Here is an 18,523-nt window from a genome sequence, read left to right on the forward strand (position 1 = left end):
GTAGCCTTTTAAAAAAAATAGCAAAAATCTTACTCATACTCTGAGATAATAAAGAAAAATTAGCAATGGCAAAATGGACGCACTCTGAAATGTATTATTAATATTGATTTAGAATATGGGGGAAATGTAGAGTCAATGACACATTTAATTGGCATAATTTAAAAATACTGTTTTATCAGTTTACTTCCTAATTTTGAATTCAATTTTCATATCTATATTGCAACTGTTTTGTTTTTTAGACATCTATAATATTGCTGCAGGCTCCCTATGTATGTTTCCATAATTTTCTGCAAAAGGTTTTCACCAGAATAAAAAAAATTATAGTTTAAAATTGCAAAACTGTAGAAAAAATATTCTCTTTGATTTATTTCCAATGTGTCAAATTCACCACAATGGAAAGGACTACACTATAGCATTAAAATGTTATTTTCAACAGATAGTACTTATTTTAACGTGTGCCCAGCATTTAAAAATATTTAATATTCTTTTCTAAAAATGCTTACATTCAGAAACTATTTATGAGGGTTCTGAGCAGTATGATGTTTCTTTCTGTGCTTCACTGCTTTTTCTCTTTTAGAGGATATTATAGGAGAAAAACATTTGTTAAGCAATTTCCGGAGCTACTAGGTTCTAACAAGACCAATAGACTAATACAATAATTCATTTCATTGCAACTGGAGAGTGTACTTTTCCTTTATTCTCAGTCATAATTTTTTAAAAGAGCCAAGAACACCAAATCATCAAATCTAATGTTGAACATGTAGTAACTTTTATTTGCTGATCATACTCTGAGATTCACCATAATGAATAAATCATAAGTATTAAAATTTCAACTTTTTAACATACCCACTACACTGCTAGCATAGTAACACAGTCACCAACTACACAGCTTCTTCAACTGTTGACGTGCTTTAAAGTTAGGATTATGGTATCCTGCCAGAAAGATCCTACAAACTATCACTATTTTGGTTTGTCCTGCCAGCCATTGAGAAGTAGACAATTTCTATATACACAAACCAGTTTGGAAAATTTATGCAAATAGGAAGTTATTCTCAAAATGGGTTGATTGCATTTTTTTTTGTGAGACAAGGTCTCACTCTCACCCAGCCTGGAGTGCAGTGGCGTGATCTTGGCTCACTGCAACCTTCACCTCGCTAGTTTAAGCGATTCTCCTGCCTCAGTCTCCCAAGTAGCTGGGAGTACAGGTGCATGCCACCACTCCTGGCTAATTTTTGTATTTTTAGTAGAGACAGGGTTTCACCGTGTTGACCAGGGTGGTCTCAAACTCCTGGCCTCAAGTGATCCACCCGCCTTGGCCTCCCGAAGTGCTGGGATTACAGGCGTGAGCCACTGTGCCCAGCCTGATTGCATTTTAATGTATTGGCTCCCAACCAGTAGCAACAGTCTGGGTGTACAGATATTGTCAGAGTGTTTCTATTCAACGTGTCAAATTATTTAGGTAAAAGTTTGGCTCAACTTTGTTGACATGGAATTTCTATATCCTCCAGTTTCTGGTTTAACTGGTTTATGTGGAAACGAATGGAAACACATGGTTAAGTCCCCCAGCCTCCAGCTTCTCTCTTCCTCTTACCTATCTTTGTACTTGCCCACTTTTCCTCTTGTGGACCTGTTCCTAGAATCCATTATGTTCTGTGGGTGACATCAGCCTGCTACTGTGGGAAGAAGTAGAATTTTATGGTGCCCAAGGTAAAATCGACTATGATGATGCAGAATGAGGACCTGGAGAGGAGTCAGAGATTGCAGGGGATCAAAAGAGAGAAATCAGAGATGCTCCCACAGAGAAAAACTTCAGAAGCAGCAGGAAGGAGAGAGTAAATGGAGAACAAAAACTCAAGTCAAAATAGTCAATAGAAAGAAACACTTTCGAATTCCAGTTATAATTTGGAAAAGAAACAAAAATTTGTTTTAAATTAAGAAAAAAGTCACTTATAATTTCCTGAAGTCTAGAAAAGTGAAAAACAGTTAAACCTCTTGTTATTAGCTAAGAAGTGTCTATTATTATAAGTTTGTCACTGGAGAGAACATAAAAATCTCTATCTATTGTTATTTATTTATTTTTTTTGCATAAGGGATAGATAAAAGAGTGTTTATTTTATTTAGCCTTTGGCCTATAAAGTAAGATTTATGAAACAAAGGACAACCGGAAATGATAAGGTTTTTTCCTAATTTCTAATTATTTAGCAAAACCTTGATTGATTTCTCTCAGGCTAGTGTCCATATTACAGTAGCAGTCAGCCTTCGTTTATCTTACCTGGGACCATTGCTAAATCCGATGTCACTTTTCAGTTTTTATATTAGGTGACCATTTAGCCGCATTTCACCTGGTTGATCATTCCTTCCATCTTGAAACCTCCCTCGACCCGGCTTCCGACATACTTTGCCCTCCTGGTTTTTCTCCTTTTCTATTGGCTCACCTTCTCAGTCTCCTGCTGGTTGCTCCATTTTCCTACAATCTCTCAAAACTGGAGCTCCTCAGATTCAGTCCTTGGACTTCTCTCCTTTCTCAGATTGACATCTGGAGTCATGGCTTTAAACACCACCTATCACTCCCGTTCTCCTTGAACTCTAGACGGGTCCATCCAGCTGCTACTTGACATCTCCACTGGGATTTCTAAGAACTTTCCCAAACTTAACATGTCTAAAACCAAATTCTGGGCTGGGGGTGGTGGCTCATGCCTGTAATCTCAGCACTTTAGGAGGCTGAGGCAGGCAGATTACTTGAGCCCAGGAGTTCGAGACCAGTCTGGGCAATAGAGAAACCCTGTCTCCACAAAAAATACAAAACTTAGCCGGACATGATGGTGCACGCTTGTAGTCCCAGTTACTGGCGAGGCTGAGGCGGGAGGATTGCTTGAGCCTGAGAAGTTGAGGCTGTAGTTAGCTATGATTATACCACTATACTCCAGCCTGGTTGACAGAGTGAGACCCTGTCTCAAAAATAAATAAATAAATAAATAAAAGCAAAACCCAAAAAACAGATTCCAAATCTCCCCTTTAAACCTCCTCTTCTTACAATGAGTCCTGTCTTGATTTATGGCAGCTCCTTCCTTCCAGTTCTCAAGCCAAACACCATGAGGTCATTCTTGACTCCTCTCTTCCATAGGCTCATCTAAACATCAGAGTATCCTGTTGGCTATCTGGAATGTAACCACTTGCTACCACTGCCATCTCTACCCACCTGCTCTTAGTTATCGCCAGAGTTCCCTGGAGTGTTGGAGCAGTCACAGAGCTGGTTTCCCTGCTCCTAAGCTCGTGTATATGCTACCTATTTATTTGTCTGTCTCTCTACACTAGAATATAAGCTCTATGAGGGTAGACTTCTTTGTTTTGTCCAATGCTGTATTTCCAATATTTACAACAGTACTGGCCAGTAGGTACTGTCAATTAATGGTTTTTGAATAAATTGAGAGTAACAAATTCTAACTGGTGAAAATAAATTAAATGGGCCAGGCATGGTGGCTGGCGCCTGTAATCCCAGCACTTTGGGAGGCCGAGGCGGGTGGATCACTTGAGGTCAAGAGTTCGAGACCAGCCTGGCCAACATGGCGAAACCCCTGCCTCTACTAAAAATACAAAAATTAGTTGGGTGTGGTGGTGCACGCCTGTAATCCCAGCTACTCGGGAGGCTGAGGCACGAGAATCGCTTGAACCCTGGAGGCGAAGGTTGCAGTGAGCCGGCATCGTGCCACTGCACTCCAGCCTGGGTGACAGAGCAAGACTCTGTCTCAAAATAAATAAATAAAATAAAAATAAAAAAGAAAATAAATGATCTCACAGGATATCATTTTTTGATTGGAGGAGGAGAGAAAAATGTGTATGTGTGAGGGGACAGAGAGATACCCTTTGCATTAGTGAGGGTTCACATCAGAACTGTCTCGCCTCCCTACTTGCTGGGTCCCGTTACCTCTCTCCTGAATACTCTTGTGCACACCTTTTACTGGTACTGAGGCTATTTTAACGTTCCATTAAAAAAAAAAAAGAAAACATTTAAAATACAAAAACAAGGCTGTACTACTTTAACTCTGACCTTAGAAGACTCTCAGTTTTATAACTGTTTAGAGAAAATGTGGAAATGTTTGCTGGCCCCAATCTTTTTATTACTCATCTCTATAAAGAGGCTTTTAAGGACATATTAAAAAGTTTCCATCACTCTTGTCTCTTGCCTTTCTTCTCATCTTCCTTTCTTGTACCCCAAATGGCTGAAAGCAAGACCCTGAGAGTCTGGAAGAAATATATTCTGGTCAGAGCAGACTGAGCTGGAGCTGGCCTAGAACCTTGGATCCTGACCTCAGAATTGCTGCTCAAATTACTGCTCTCTGAAAGAGTGAGCTCATGCATGTTTATTATTACTGTGAACAAATTTAGCTGTTGTTTCACCCAAAAGTTGAAATTCTCGCTTGGACCCCTTTGCTTGTTTGTGCTTTTGTAAATGTGTTTTCTCATGTGCTACTAGAACCAAGACGAAAGCTTCAGTTCTCAGAACAGGTGCCACGACTGTGGAGACAAAACAAGAGCTATAGAGGGGTGTGGTGTGTGAAACTGAGAAAGCAGGTAGTTTTTCAGAAAAACTGAGAGCCAGGAATGACTTCATCCATTTCCTGTAATAAGGCGACGGTCTGACCTTGAGGAACCTATTAGAGTGTGCTTCTAAACAGAGGCCATTTCGAGGCTGAATGTAGGGGAGTGTTTACCTTTGACTGTTTTCTGAAGCAAGGTATTTTATAAACTGTAAAGTGGCTTATACAACTTTAGGAATGTAAAGTTTGGCAAAGTCTCCAAAATCCCTGGGAGTTGTAAATGTGCAGGCCGTATGAAGTCTTTGTAGTTTCATGTCTTGCTGTTCAGCATTCTTTAGAGTCACCAGCATGGTAGAAATTTAGTAGGAATTTGGGTACTTATGGGCTGGTTTGTTTGTTTTCCCAAACATAGGTAGCAAAATGGATGCTAAGAAGCAAATTACTTTTACTATTTTAGATGCCTCAGAGGACATACTGTCATAATGCAACTTAAAATATTCTCGTCTCCTCAGTTCCTTTTTATGTATTTATTTAATAGTCTTCAACCAATTTGTTCTTCATTAGCTGTTCTATAATACTTCAAGAGAAGCCATGATAATGATGCATTTAGGATCAGAAAAATATAGCATGTGTGAGTTCCTTTAGACTTTAGAGAATATCTAACCCAGCCTTTCATTTTATAGAAGAGGAAGGCCAGGCATGGTGGCTCATGCCTGTAATCCCAGCACTTTGGGAGGCTGAAGTGGGCGGCTCACCTGAGGGTCAGGAGTTCGAGACCAGCCTGGCCAACATGGTGAAACCCCATCTCCACTAAAACTACAAACATTTGCTAGGCCTGGTGGTGGGCGTAATCCCAGCTACTCAGGAAGCTGAGGCAGGAGAATTGCTTGAACCTGGCAGAGCTTGCAGTGAGCCAAGATTGTGCCACTGCACTCCAACCTAGGCAGCAGAGTGAGACTCTGTCTCAGAAAAAAAAAAAAAAAAAAAAAAAAGAGGAAGATGGCGGTGAAGACAGGCAGTGACTCACCCAGGGTCTCACACTGATTTGCTGGCAGAGTTAAGCATTAAAAGGTGCCTTTTCTAATCTCTTTCCAGTGTTCTTGTCATCACAATGCGTTAAAATAAAAATTACTAGCAACTTGGGAGTAATAATGATAAACTTCTCAAAATCTACTACATGGTCTAGAAAACCAAACATAAGGCCGGGTGCAGTGGCTCACGCCTGTAATCCCAGCACTTTGGGAGGCCGAGGAGGGCGGATCAGGAGGTCAAGAGATCGAGACCATCCTGGCCAACATGGTGAAACTCCGTCTCTACTAAAAATACAAAAATTAGCTGGGTGTGGTGGTGGGCGCCTGTAGTCCCAGCTACTCGAGAGGCTGAGGCAGGAGAATTGCTTGAACACAGGAGGCAGAGGTTGCAGTGAGCCAAGATTATGCCACTGCACTCCAGCCTGGCAACAGAGCAAAACTCCATTTCAAAAAAAAATAAAACCAAACATAAAAGCAGAACATTCTTGTGAGTTCCATTACATAGGACAATATGGTCCTGCTGATCTATTAAAATTAGGTTTATAAATTAGAGGCTCTTTACTGTATTTAAGGTGCTCAAACAAATGAAGGTAGGTTAATATCTCCTTGGCCTTCCCCACCATGCCCGGCAGCTTTAATGCTGCAGAACACCGGTTGGTGGCTGATATTTAGATAATGGAAATCTTGGACACATTTTCATTTTTGATAAAATGACATGGCACTATGGTTACATTTTACAAATATTTTTGCTGATGTATATCAGGTGGCACACCTAAGAAGGAACAGAACTTCCTCAGGGGTCATTCTTAGGAAAGTGGAGCTTTGCTTCTCTGATCATCAGAATTGGATCCTTCAGGTATTAGGTTGGTGCAAAAGTAAACACGGTTTTTGCCATTACTTTGAATTACTTTGAATGGCAAAAACCGCAGTTACTTTTGCGTCAACCTAATACCTTTCTTTGTTAGCACCTGGAAGGGTTGGTAAAATTCAGAATATTGTAAAATCAGTAAAAGCTTAATCAAATTTGTCTATATCCTACAGATTAGTCTATGCATAGTATTAAACAGCTTAACTGAAACACACATGCATATGTGTGAGTAAGCTGACATCAGGGATCACCTTACCATGGAAAATCTAGGGAAGGTTAGCTCAAGTTTCAATTTGTGAAGACCAATTCCCCTACCGCGTCCATATATACATATTCGCAGGAGACTTGTTTCTTCAGGGCTCTCTTTGACTCTCAGCTCTTCCTTTCTGAATTAGTAACTGGTGGGTCATTTTAACCTCCCTTGGGTCACAATCCTGTTCCACACTGGGTGGGTCCAGAGATAGAACTCATTGCCTTTCTTTGAATCCCACACAAGACCACCCAACAAGGCATTGTAGTTGGTGGAAAACTCCACTGAAGAAAGGGTCTATATTGCAACAAACAAGCATCTAGAAATAGAATATTAAATATCCCTCCTCTTAAAAATCCATTGTCCAATTCAGACTTCAGCATAATGTATTCTCCTGTCTTCTTTTCTCTGTATTTCCATCTTGAGAGCAGTCCTATTCTCTGTGTCCTGTCTTTGTTGTCTTATGAAGAATATTTTGGCTTATCCTTTGTTTTGTTCTCTCCTTCCTGGACCTGTTATGGTAAATGTGGAATTTGCAAATAGGCTTTTGCATTCCCCAGCCTGCTCCCTTAATGCTCTCTGGTGAGACACTTCTTTGAGTTCTCTGAGGCGAGTTGCTGCCCCCCAGCACTTGCTCTTCCCCATAACAGTAAACACACTGCACATACTTATTCCACAGACTGCTGTGAGAACTAGATGGAGGCTATGTGCAAAGCTACAAGCTCTTGGTAAAGTGCTAGAGAAACTGGTAGACACTGTTATTATGATAAGATGTTCAGAAAATAATGGATCGATTAAAGTTTCACTTATCTATTAAATGATATAAAACTCTATGACTGAGACCTTTATGGAATACTGGAAAATATTTATGTATGCTTATTAGCATACTGATATGTTTCAGTACACATTTCATGGATTTGTGGTTAAGGATGTTACTTTCAAGAAGATAACTATACATCACTCTATACTAGCACGCTGTTCTGTTCTTGAGAAATAGTGGCTGGACAAAGGGTATGCGAACGTTTCTTAATATCTCATCTAATACCATTTTCCCACTGCTAATTATTTAACACATGGAAATGTAGGTCAAAGCATTAAAAAAAAAACTAGAACAGCAATACGTTGGTGGTTGTCAGATGTTCATTTAAAATATTTATGTTTTAGCCTTATTTTTTAATACTTCTTTTTCATATTAATTTTCATATAATTTTTTATTATAAAAAAATTTAAAAAAATTTTTTATCATATAATTTTCATATAATTTCTTTTCATATAATTAATTTCATATTAATTAATTTCATATTAATTAACTATTTAACTAAAGAAAATAATAATCATTTTCATGGACTACTTTAAAATAGTAGAAACAATCATGAATAGAATTGAAGATTAGGCCTATATTACCCTAGACTCTGTCATTCTTATTCCTAACCATTTACATAGGAAATTTAGATTCACCCACCTCTCTTTCTTAAAATAAGATTCACAGGTTTTTGGGCATATTCCCATTGCATTCCTGACTGAGGAGGTGTTCAAATCCCTGCTTTTCTACTCCTCAGCCCTGTGACCCTGAGCAATTTCTGTGGCTCACTTTCCTCATCTGTAAAATAGGATAATAATAGAACACATGCCTCTAACGTTGCAGTGATCACACGAATTAGTAGATGCAAAACAGTAAGCCCTCCATAAATGCTAGCTATCATTGTCATTTCATAGCCAGCCCCACCATGGATGGGTCATGTGACCTGAAGCAAATTTAAATTCTCTGGATTTCAGTTATCTCTAATGAAGGAGTTAGGCTCCATCAGTGGTTCTCAAACTCAAGTGAGTATCACAATCACCTGGAAGCTGTGTTATGACGCTGAAGGCTGGGCCCCACCCTCAGAATTTCTTACTCAGTAGATCCAGGAGGGAGCGCAATATTTTGCATTTCCTAAAAGCTCCCAGGTGAAGTTGATGGCTGACCTGGAGACACACCTTGAAATTCCTCTGCTTACTCTAAACAAAACAGTGCTTCTTTATCTTGAGCACACGTCAGAACCCTCTGGGGAGGTTAAAAGTCCCAATGAAATCACAACCTCTGCAGATGGTAACCAGATCTCAGTGGCTTTTAAAGTTCTCCAGGTGCTTCCATTGAGCAGCTGAGGTTGACAACACTTCCGAGACCGCTTTCAGGTGAAAAAGAACTATCATTCTAACTTAAATGAAGGAGAAAATGAATTCGTGATTCTGACACCATTATCTACTCGTTCATGCATGGGCTTATCCCATGAGAAATAAACATTTACTAAGGTGTATGCATGTTTGTAGAGCATCCATTGGGAAGCATGTTGTACAGCTTGTAGTAAAACAGCATGGTGCATGCTGAAACTGTTAGAGACTTTGCAGGTTATTTTTTATAAATTAGTTTTGATGGTGTGCTGTTTGATTATTGGAGAGTGGTGTGAACATGTTTCTATGCATCCCAGGGGGTTGCTATCACCTTTAACGGGCCTCTTTAAATCCCAGCTCTTTCATTTACAAATTCTATGACCTTGGATGAGTTTCTTCACTTTTCTGTGCCACAAGTTCTCAGTAAAATGGAGATAATTATAGAACCTACTTCGTAGAACTTTGAGAATCATACAGGTAAAGTTATTTTACATAATTAGCACTCAAAAGTGACCATTAATAATCTAACGTTTTAAAATATATGAATAGGCTAGATGCAGTGGCTCACACCTGTAATTCTAGCACTTTGGGAGACTGAAGTGGGTGGATCACTTGAGGTCAGGAGTTCAAAACCAGCCTGGCCAACATGGCTAAACCCCGTCTCTACTAAAACTAGCCGGGCATGGTGGTGTGTGTCTGTAGTCCCAGCTATTCAGGAGGCTGAGGCAGGAAAATCGCTTGAACCCAGGAGGCGGAGGTTGCAGTGCGCCGAGATCACGCCACTGCACTCTAGCCAGGGTGACAGAGTGAGACTCTATCTCAGAAACAAACAAACAAACAAACAAAAATTAATAGTTTAAACACTTTGAACGTATTTCAATATATAAAGATACGTAATTTTTATTTTAAATATATTAAAATAGATAAGTTTGAAATACATAAAGTAAATACATAAAATTAATGTTAAAATGTTCACTGAATGTTTACATTTTTCTCTGTATTACTAAGAGCAATTTATTGCCTTCTGTGTGATGTAATATCTAGAAAGCATGCCTATGTAATTCCCAAATTATAACCACCGTGGCTCCTGGACAAGCAGGACTATATCTGATTTTTTTTTTTTGCATCTTCGTCACTACCTGTCACTCTGAGATCACTTGTTGTCTTTCTGTATGTAATCACCTCTAGGTACACTTCTTTCATTATTTCTGCGCATTCTCTCCACTTGGCTGCATTCTTCTGTGCATTCTTTTCTCCCACGTTGGAAAGAAATATGCATATTGAGCCATTCCAACCCCTAAAGGCAAAAATCACTAGCCAGTGTAGAAAGTGAAAGCAAGGAAGTTTTTGGTTATTGCTGCTGTAACTTTTTGACGTGCGTACATATGTGCGTCTTTTTTTTTTTTTCCCCCTCTAGGGGTGAAATGGGGGTGGCGTTAGTCAGGGGTTACTGACAGAACAGTGTTCCCTACTGTGGTGGAGAGACTAAGACTGGGAAAGATTCTCCAACGCTGGGAAATGCAGACGTCCAGTCTTGAAAAACAGTTTGTGGTTGGTCCTTATGTCAGAAGAGGAGTGTATTCTCGGAAGAAATCCCACAAAATATACCCAGAGCCCAGGTGCCTTTCTAAGACGAACCAACATTCACTCACAAGTTCAGCTAATATGTGACAGAAACACAAGAATGAACAAAACTCCTGACTTGAGCTTACAGCTGATGGGAAGCTTGGGGACTGGACAGAGAATTAAAATACAACGTGGTTAGGTACAACTTACCTGTGCCAGAGGAGTGACGGAAGGCCTTTGATGGGAGTGATGCCTGGAGGATGGCAGGGCGACAGGTAAGTTAGGGGGCCAGGAAGGGAAAGGGCGGCCATGTGGGTAAAGGGAAGGAGGCTAAACTCAGCAGGGAAACAGTCCCTGTTGCTGGAGCAAAGCGCGGGGGTGTGGCTCTCCTGTCTCTGGCTTTGCTGTCAACAGGCGAGATTGGCAAGTAGGGCGACCAACCGGCCTGGTTTGCTCAGGATTGGGGTTTCCTGGAAGGTGGGACTTTCAATACTAAAACTGGGACAGTCCTGGGCAAACAAATCAGGACGGTTGGCCACCCTATCTTTGTGTGGGCATCTGCCAACTGAGTCATGGGCCTGTCTGGTTTATTTATTTATTTATTTTTCTGCCTGAGTAACAGAAGAATATGTTAAACATATGGCATATGGAAAAATAGAAAGAGAGGAGATAGGATTTTTATGTTATAGATTGGAAGAAGACACCCTTGATGAAGGAGGTGTTTTTACTTTGGAGAAAGACTGCTTCAGCCGCGAAAGCCAAGGGGTGGCACCACAGGGAGAAGTCTGCACTGCGCTTGTGAGGACGGCCAGTGGGGGACTGCTGAGCCCAGGGAGTCAGTCCTCACAATGAAGATATAGTCTGGGGGAGATAATGCCGGAAATCGATGGAAGAAGTGGAACAGGACACAAATTTAGTGGAGTTTCTTTACAATGTGTGCTTCCTGTCACCAGTTCATTAACCACGATAAAAACAGTTATGTTGTTATATTCATCAAGATCCAAATTATCTACCATTTTAAGATGTCTGGCAGTCACAATGATGATCACTGAAGACCGAAGAGATCATTTCCTCTAAAAATTATGTTACATTAACCCATACTGGCATCAGTGTCTGTTACATGTTTGCTTTAATTTTGAGGTCAAATACGACATTTGTAAAACTAGCACTTCATGTGATTCTATAAGCACTAAACAACTAAACATATTTACTTCTTTTTTTTGTGCCTTTGAATCAATTAAAACAGTGCTGTACAATAGAAATCTGTCAGTCACACGTGTCATTTAAAATTTTCTAGTAATCATATTAAAATAGTAAAAAGAAGCCAATAAAAGTAATTTTAATAATATATTTTGTTTGACATAATATATCCAAATATCGATTTCAACATGGTCTAAATATAATAGTTATTAATGAAAAATATTACATTCTTTTGGCTTTGTACTAAACATTTGAAATGTGGTGTACGTTTTTCACTTATAGCATATGCAATTCAAATGTTACATTTTTATTAGGAATATTTAATCTGTAGATAGATATCTTAAAATTTACATTTGAAAAATAGATTCGGACACGTAAGTTGTTACAAGCATACTTAAAAGTTTTCAATGACTGACTTGAGTGTCAGTTTTAAAATTTAAATCAATGAAATTAATTAAAATGAAATGAAAATTTAGAAACTCTATTCCTCAGTCACACTAGCTACATTTCAGGTGCTTCATAGCCACATGTGGCTGGTGGCAGCTGTATTGGACAGCAAAGAAGTAGAATATATTTGGAGTAAAAATTTAAAAGTGGACACATTGTGTTACTCTCGTTAGCCATGCTATTGCTTTTTTTTTTCCTATAGCTAATTACAACCTTAGGATCCAGTAGGTTCTCCACCTTTTTTTAAAGCATTAGTTCCGTGTCCTCCCTGTAGATGGCAGCACTTTCTTCCTAAAACTACAAGGAGGAGGAGTTGCCTGGGCTTGTCACTCAGATTCTGGCACTTTTCATAGAAAGAGTCTGAATTATCTGGAAAATTCTTTGGTAGCATAGGTCAGAATCTTTTCAGCTCTATTGTTATTCTGCACAGATGGCTGTTGATTATGAAAACAATCTCTCAGCCTCTAGTCCAGGATATTACTCATTCCTCAGTTCAAGAAACTCTAGAATGACAGGAGAAAGGGGTTCAATTACAGAACTGTTATCAATATGCATTGGTTTATGCATATCCATGTTTTGGAAATGGTGACTCCAAGAGACACTTAGTAAAACTTTTCAAAGTAGATGAGAGACAGTTTTTCCCTCGCATGCTGTGGCAATATTAATCTATGTTTTCATTTTCCACTGGACTTTGTAATTGAATTTTAAGGAATGCATATATGGCTTCATATTTATATATAAGATATCCATATCCAGTGTTGAAGAAATTAACAATAAAAATATTTACCTGTATAAAATTTGTGATTTTTGAAGCACCCCTCTCTTCCCCTTCGCACTGCGTTTGTGGTAGGAAAACATGAGATAAGGAACAAGGTACTAAGGACAAAGAAGGAGCGATTCAGAGGTGGATTTCCTGAGGACCAACGTACATTTTGGCGTAGCTCATGAGGACTCTTTGATACTCAACTCTAATAAATGGTGGTTTGATGTCTTGATTGCTTTTGATTGACATTTAAAAATTATAGGTGGGAGGCTGGGCGCGGTGGCTCAGGCCTGTAATCCCAGCACTTTGGGAGGCCGAGGCGGGCAGATCACAAGGTCAGGAGATCGAGACCATCCTGGCTAACACGGTGAAACCCCGTCTCTCCTAAATATACAAAAAATTAGCCAGGCGTGGTGGCAGGTGCCTTTAGTCCCAGTTACTTGGGAGGCTGAGGCAGGAGAATGGCGTGAACCTGAGAGGCGGAGCTTGCAGTGAGCCAAGATCACGCCACTGCACTCCAGCCTGGGCGACAGAGCCAGACTCCGTCTCAAAAAAAAAAAAAAAATTACAGCTGGGCCAGGCACTATGGCTGGTGCCTATAATCCCAATACTTTGGGAGGCCCAGGCCTCACAGATTGCCTGAACTTAGGAGTTCGAGACCAGCCTGGCCAACACGGTGAAACCTGTCTCTACTAAAAATACGAAAGTTAGCCAGGCATGGTGATAGACACTCGAAATCTCAGCTACCCAGGAGACTGAGGTGGGAGGATTGCTTGAGCCTGGGAGGCAGAGGTTGCAGTGAGCCAAGATAGCACCATTGCACTCCAACCTTGGTGACCCAGTGAGACCCCGTCTCAAAACAAAACAAAAAAATAAAAAATTAAAAAAAAATAAACATCACCCACCTCTTTTTTTACTCAATCTGTTTTCCAAATAAAAAATCAAGGTTCTATTTGAATTTTAATAATGATTTTGCTTAGTTTTATAGCTTGAATACTATAGCAAGTATAATGTCTAAAATGCTGTGATTTTGACTTAAGAAAAAAATTTACAGTTTTCTTAATATACTCTTTAGTTCTTTTAAACTCTAATACATGAAATGCATTGCTAATAAGGGTAGGAAGGGGAAAGACTGGGGAGAAAGAGAGCTAACTTATCTAGCGATAGGTACATGTCAGAAGCTGTAGTAGGTTCTTTTGCATGTGTTTACTTACATTACCTTCTCTAATCTGCATTGCAATTTTTTCATAGACAAGGAAACCTAGACTTAGAGAAGTATAATACCTGTCATCTTGTAAATGACAGATATAGTTGAGAAAATCTACTGAAATGGTTTCGCTTCTTATCTTGCCAGACAACATATAAGGACTTATTCTATATGAAGACATCTGATAAATGAAAATATGGTTTCAGGTTCATAGAATCTTTTACACCATGTATTTCTGGTTCTCTTTCTTCTATTCAGACCATTCTTTCATCTGTTTCTTTTGTCTTCTTTTCCAAAATGTAGCAATTGCCCCAGATTCAGTACTTGTCTCCCTTCTTAACAATCACATCCAATCCCATGGCCTCAACCATCTTCCCATGCATATAATTTCCACATTTACAGCTTTATTCTCTTGATTAGTCAGGATAGGATAATTGCTGAACAAATAACAGCATATATCTCAGCTTAAGAGAGTAAAAGTTTATTTCTCTCTCATGCAAATTCTATTGCGGATATTCCCTACCTCCTTCCCCAGGTGGTCCTCACAATGCAGTGACTCAGGGAACTAATCCTTCTATCTTAACCTATTTTAGGTCTTAGACCCCTTTAGCAGTCTGGTGAAGCCAATAAATCTCCTCTCAGGACAGTTTCTAAATGTGATAAAAGAAAAAACAGATATAGTGATAGATCTAATAATTAAAATTCAAAGTTAATTTCAAATTAGCGATAGGTAAATATATTTCAAGATGTCTGCACTGAATACAACGTGATATGTAATGCATGCGATTTATCTTGGTGACAAAGACATTGATATTGCTAACACTATTATAGCTGCCGTCTGTATTCACAAAGGGAGATGTCAAATTCCAGTTAAAAGAAAGATTTCTTCATCCAAGTTCATAGGACTTCCTGAATGGTACAGACGCTAAGGTCTAGTGGCTCCACAACTACCAAAGCCTTCTTAGCGTTCTCTGCTGGAGCTTGTGCATCCAATTGTGACCAGCAAAGAACTTGCAGAATAATAGGATACATTTGTTGGGTTGGGGGAGCAAACCTAGAAGGGGCATATACCCCTTACAATTATAGCTCTGTGCACTAGAATAAGTTATATCATCCCTCCTAGATATGAGGGGACTAGGAACTGTACTTCAGCTGTGTGTCCAGGAAGAAGGTAAGGTATGGGGAATGCGGAGCAATAATTGTTTGAAGCAAGAATCATCAGTGGATGCTAAAATTACTGAGGGAAAACAGGACCAGAAACAGGGTATTTTGAAAGTCTCAAAGTTCCTCCACATAGGATACTTATTAATTGCAAAGGGCAAATAGTAACTTTACAGAGAGGAAGCAATCTGGCAGACACTACCATATCCAAGTGATCAAAGGTGACATCAGTAGTGGGACACATTAACATCATGTGCTTCTGATATGATGCACAAAGGAGAAACAACCTCATTCTTGTGATGTTCCTGCCAAAAATCCATAACCTGAACGAGACATCACAAAATCCCCAATTGAGGGGCATTCCACAAAAGAGCTGGCTAGAACTCTTCAAAATTGTCAAGGTCATGAACTGTTCCAGACCAAAGGAGGCTAAAGAGACATGATGCTTCCATGCAAGTACAATCCTGAATTGGGTCTTGGGTCAGATAGTCGGCCTTAGTAAGACAATTGGCAAAATTTGAATAAGGTCAATGCATTTGAAAATAATACTACCTGTGTGAATTTCCTGATTTTGATCAAAGCACTGGGATTAAGGTAAAATATAAGACCTTGTTTTTGGAAATACATGCTGATATATGCAACTTACTCTCAAACATCTCAGAAGAAAAATAGATAGGTTCCTAGATAGAGAGCTGGATGACAGGATAATAAGCAAGTGTGATAAAATGTAGCATTTGGGGAATGTGGGTAAAAGTATACGGGAATGTCTTGTACCATTTTCTCAACCTTTCCTTTAAGTTGTAAATTATTTAAAAGAAAAATAATAACCCTGGCTCTTATAAAACTAAGGAAAATGGTCCATCCCTTCCTATGCCTTGTGTTTTCCTGTTGGTCAAAGAACCTTTGGTATTGACAATCTGAGTTGGTCACTGATGTTCTAGTAAATTCAGAATATAACTTCCTGGGCTATGTGGAAAAATATAGCTCTTCATATATTAATTCATTTTCCTGACAGCACGTTTCTGTGCTTTTATGTATGCATGCTGCCTAGTAATGTGCACACCAGTCCTGCAGATTCTGGAACATTTTATTATCTTGATATTGACTTACGTCTTTAGGTAGATCTGAATAGCAGAATTGTCAGTGGTTTCACCAAGACCTCATTGGGAAATCTGGACTTGGAAGTCTACTTCTGCCAGGCATCTCTCCACGCTGGCTTCTGGGCCCACAGAAGAAAAGATCTAATCAAACTCATTTATTAACAAAGACTTATAATATTGAATAGGAGCTTCCAGGAATCTAAGAAAATGTTCACTTTTATTTCTGACCAAGGAGCAACTATTATAGTCTTCTTATACCAGTTCGAAGTGATGACTTGGTGTTAAACTTATTCTGATTCTCAGTAGCCTCTAATCACATGCACACACACCCTCTCCCAATCCCGTAAGTGTGATTATGGCAAGGGGAAAGTTGAAGCGGGGTGAATGGTGAGTAGTGGAATGGCAGAGAGCATTTAGGGTCTGTAACTGACAGGGTTGGTGATTGACTGAATGAACACTGAATTTCTAGGCTAAAGTAATTAAATGTGGATGATGTAGTGAGATAGATAACACTAGCAGGAGGATAGACTGGGCTATGCAGGGGCTAGATCATGTGTTCGGTCTGGAATATACTAAGTTTGAGGTTTCTATAAAATGTCCACGTGAAGATGTCCAATTTTGAGTTGGATATTTATTTATGTTTCCATTCCCATCAATCAATAAGTTTTAGAGGAAATAAGATTATAAGATTTTTTTTGAACAACAGGAAAGGAAGACTGTAGTAAGATATGATGGCATAATGGTATATGGAAGAGTTTTAAATAAAAGTTAGTTGGGCATGGTGGCATGCGCCTGTAGTCCCAGCTACTCAGGAAACTGAGGCAGGAGAATCGCTTGAACCCGGGAGGTGGAGGCTGCAGTGAGCCAAGATCGCACCACTGCATTACAGCCTGGGCGACAGAGTGAGACTCCATCTCATAAAAAAAAAAAAAAAAAGGGATGAAGAGGGATGAGGAAAACTCCAGTTATATTAGCCTGAATGGAATAGAGGAGTGGAGAGAGAGGCGTGATAGGTGAGTTAAGAAGGAAATTCTTTGCCTCAGCAACCAACTCAGATGCTTTGTGAATCTAAATCATGTGTTGACATTCTAGGACGTCTGGGATAATTCACTTCAACATTATGTACTCTTAATTTTTCATTTATAAATAAGAAAATATTATGCAATACTTGCCATACTTTCTAAAAGCTGAATGTTAATGAAATTAAAATGGAAAAGCTATTTTGCTTAGAAGATATTTTGTTATAAACATTTCTTAAATGAAAAGGCTCTAGAAATATTTATTATATAGAATTTAAAATGCTGTCATCACTAATAAAGGCAGGCATAATTCCAACTATTTCATAACACATCAGTTATTATATATAATTGATTTATAACTGTAACTAATATGTAATTTAATATAACCCTAATTCAATGCTTAACCATCTGAAGCTGGTTAAATGATGAAGAAGAATCTTAAAATCGGCCACTTCTTTCCAAGAGGTAAAGGGGATATGTGATTTGGTCTATACATACAAAGCAAAGGAGAACTAAGCCAAGATTTAGAATTTTAGGCAAAAAGTGTTTATGGTATCGTTAAATGGTTACATATGTAATTTTACTGTTATAAATATGGCTGAGTCTATTTTTTTCAAAGATTTTGTCACAATGGGAGGCAAAAGAAGTTTAGACAGATGAAGACTCTTTCTAGAAATCTATCTAATCTATCAAATTAGTTTGACAATTTCAGTTGTCTCTGAGCAAAAAAATAAGACACTAAAAGTGTTCAGATGAGAGAGAAAAAAGTTTGAAGAGGAGAGAAAGAAGAACAAAAAGAAAAAGGAAACAGCAGAAATATAAAGAAAGTACCTAAACCAGTGAGACGCCACAGCTATGCACCAGCGGCATGGTGGATTACAGTAGAGTTTTCTACAGAAGTATTGTAAATCACTGGAAAATAGTGTCCAACTTATTTGCTTAAAATTTTCAGTTAATGTGCTCCAGCAGCATTCTGTAGACAACGACTCTCACTCTCCCCTTATTATGGAGGCAGAGCTGTTTCTCTTTGTCCCGTTCTCCAGCCTGTGATATACTTTTTATTGCTCAAGAGCTATAGAATTGTCTCCATGCCTATTGTTGTCTGCCTGATGGGAATTCATGTAATTGAAAGCGTTTATCCTCTCTTAGTAGAAAAATTGGGCACTTGGAGGTAATGAAAATCCCCCACCTTTGTCCACAGCACAGGAAATACTCTTCAGTC

The 18,523-nt window shown here is 39.0% G+C and overlaps 1 protein-coding gene across 11 annotated transcripts in view; it reads left to right on the forward strand.

Annotated features, from left to right (window-relative positions):
* The window catches only part of LOC105489041 (estrogen receptor 1), a 432,743-nt gene that overhangs the window by 95,354 nt on the left and 318,866 nt on the right, over positions 1–18,523 (forward strand). The gene's annotated exons all lie outside the window — the stretch shown is intronic.

Source organism: Macaca nemestrina, chromosome 5 (genome assembly GCF_043159975.1).
Source record: "Macaca nemestrina isolate mMacNem1 chromosome 5, mMacNem.hap1, whole genome shotgun sequence".
NCBI lineage: Eukaryota > Metazoa > Chordata > Mammalia > Primates > Cercopithecidae > Macaca > Macaca nemestrina.